This window comes from Sapajus apella, unplaced genomic scaffold (assembly GCF_009761245.1).
Source record: "Sapajus apella isolate SASKATOON/1434 unplaced genomic scaffold, GSC_monkey_1.0 scaffold93, whole genome shotgun sequence".
Taxonomy (NCBI): domain Eukaryota; kingdom Metazoa; phylum Chordata; class Mammalia; order Primates; family Cebidae; genus Sapajus; species Sapajus apella.
The window spans coordinates 2,567,928-2,570,254 of record NW_022437033.1 but is presented as its reverse complement, the minus strand read 5'-3'; the positions used below and the strand labels follow the sequence as shown (position 1 = coordinate 2,570,254).

Below are 2,327 nucleotides of genomic sequence, written 5' to 3'. Positions count from 1 at the left end.
AGAGAGTGGCTTGTAATCAAGTTGAATGCATTAAGAGGCATGCCCAGGAGAGTTTGTGAACCACAGCTGAAGAAACACTCCTTGAAATCTCTAAAATTTTGTGGAGGATGCACTATCCCCTTTCCCCAATTATTCCTCTCTATCTTCTCTCTTGCCCTCTTCTCAGATTTGCTTGCTTCCTTTTTACTCATTAACATTCATGAGTATTCATCCATCTATTCATGGAGAGGATACCTTAGGCTAAGATCCCCTGTGCAGGTGCCACCCCAGCTCCTGGGAATTTGACCGCTGGCACCTCCCAGCTGCCTTTCCTGGCTGGAAATTGCCATAGGCCTCCCAGACATGCTTTGTCCTGGGATACTTCCTTTTTAGGAACCAAATGACTGGCTACCTCTGAGATACAAAGGCCAAGCAGCTTGATACAAAGGATGGATATTTTTGCTTCAATTTGGAACAACTTTAAAGGGTCATCCCATCCCTGGATCCCCCAGTGAATCAGATGAGGCACTATTTGCAACCCGATTGCATGTTAGAATCTCCCACTGCTACCCTACCTTCCTCATCCTTTACAGGACTGTCTTTTGTCAGTGACATAATACACTCAGCAATTAAGAAGATGCCTGTATTCAGGGTATTAAAATAGCAAATGTTAAAAGACAAAATTACAAAAAATATAGTTTTGCAAATCTTAATTGGTTTTAATGTATAATTGGACCCTATTGAAAATGGCTCAAAATCATCCACCCTATCACACGTGTAGTTCATATTTATACCCAGAGTAAATGAAGTGACATAAAAAATAACCTCATTAGCTGCACTCTGCAGTTACCTTATATGGTCATATTTTGGCAGCTCTCATCCTCATTGGCTGGTCATTCAGCTGCTATGATTGACTGAGACTTGCCTACTTGTTGCAAGAGAGTACTTCCAGGTTAGGTTACAGTCTGTTTACACATCAAGTTAGGTTACATTTCCCTATAAATGGTGAAACTTTTAGACCAGACTTAGAATGCTATTGAGGCAGCTTTTAGGCAAATCTTAGTTCAAGTTAACAAGGGACTGTGTATTAATAAAAAAGCATTAGGAGAAATACCTAACATAGATGACAGGTTGATGGATACAGCAAACCACCATGGCATGTGTATAACTATGTAACAAACCTGCACATTCTTCACATGTACACCAGAACTTAAAGTATCTGTATTTTAAAAAGTTATCAAAGCAAAAGAAGGAGGACTGGTGTTTTATGGAGGTAGGAGACAAGGAAATCACCTGCATCATTCAGGATTCCTGTAGGGGCAAGTGTAAGATAGAGGTGGGTCTTGTTTTCCAATATGTAAACATGTGAGGGTGGGGTGGTCCTAAGTGGTTAGCCATTTCCGAAACAGAAAAGTGTGGTGATGGTGTCAGTGGTGGAGGTGGTGGGTGATGGTGGTTGTGGCGGTTTGATTGTGGTAGACTATCTTTCACTGACCTCTGAAACTCATGGCTCAGGTACAGTTCCACAATGCCACTCTCAGGAGCTTTCCCTAGTCAAACTCCTGCAAGCAACTCTCCATCCAAGACTGTTTTCAGGTAACCCACTCTAAGAACTCTCTGCCATCTGGCAGTGTGAACTGGGTTTGAACTTCTCTGCTTAGAGGCCTGAACACCAGAAATCTACAGAACCATAAGTTTATGAGATAATCAGTGAGATCCTGGGTAGGGATTGAGATTCTAGCCCAAAGCTTTCACATTTCTTTGGGTGCAATGAAACTCTGGCTGTGAGCTGAACTGCTGCACTGCCAAGTTGGGACTCCAAATTGGAATCTTTATCCCAGCAATGCCCTAGCCCTCTGAAGATGAGAAAGCATATAGGCGTAATACCTTTGGTTCTTGGTCTTTGTTTTTTTTTTTTTTGTTTTTTTTTGTTTTTTTTTTTTTTTTTCATTTTTTTTTTTTAAGAGGGAAGAAGGCAGGGAGTGGAAGAGCCAGAAGCCTACAGCACCTGGTATTCCCAGGCAGTCTCTCATCCAAGTGCTAACCAGGCCTGACCCTGCTTATCTTCCGAGATTAGATGAGATTGGGTGCATTCAGGGTGGTATGGCCGTAGATGGTCCTTGGTCATTAGTTCGGACCTAGGGCCTTGCAAGATGGGCCATTGATGACAGTGAAACCTCTTGCCACTGGCTTCAAGTGTGGCCACCTGGGGAAGATAAAACTGGGAAGAATGCAGTGAACATTGCTTGATGCCTGCAACTAAAAGTCTTGTGTGGAGCACTAGAAAAGCACCCCAAGAAATTGTGTCTTAATTGCCAGCAGTCAGGCTGACAGAGGTTTGAGCTTCC

At 42.8% G+C, this 2,327-nt stretch overlaps 1 pseudogene; it reads right to left on the bottom strand.

Annotated features, from left to right (window-relative positions):
- Positions 1–1,975: 1,975 nt before the first annotated feature.
- Positions 1,976–2,094, bottom strand: LOC116535292 (annotated as a pseudogene).
- Between the last annotated feature and the right edge of the window lie 233 nt (positions 2,095–2,327).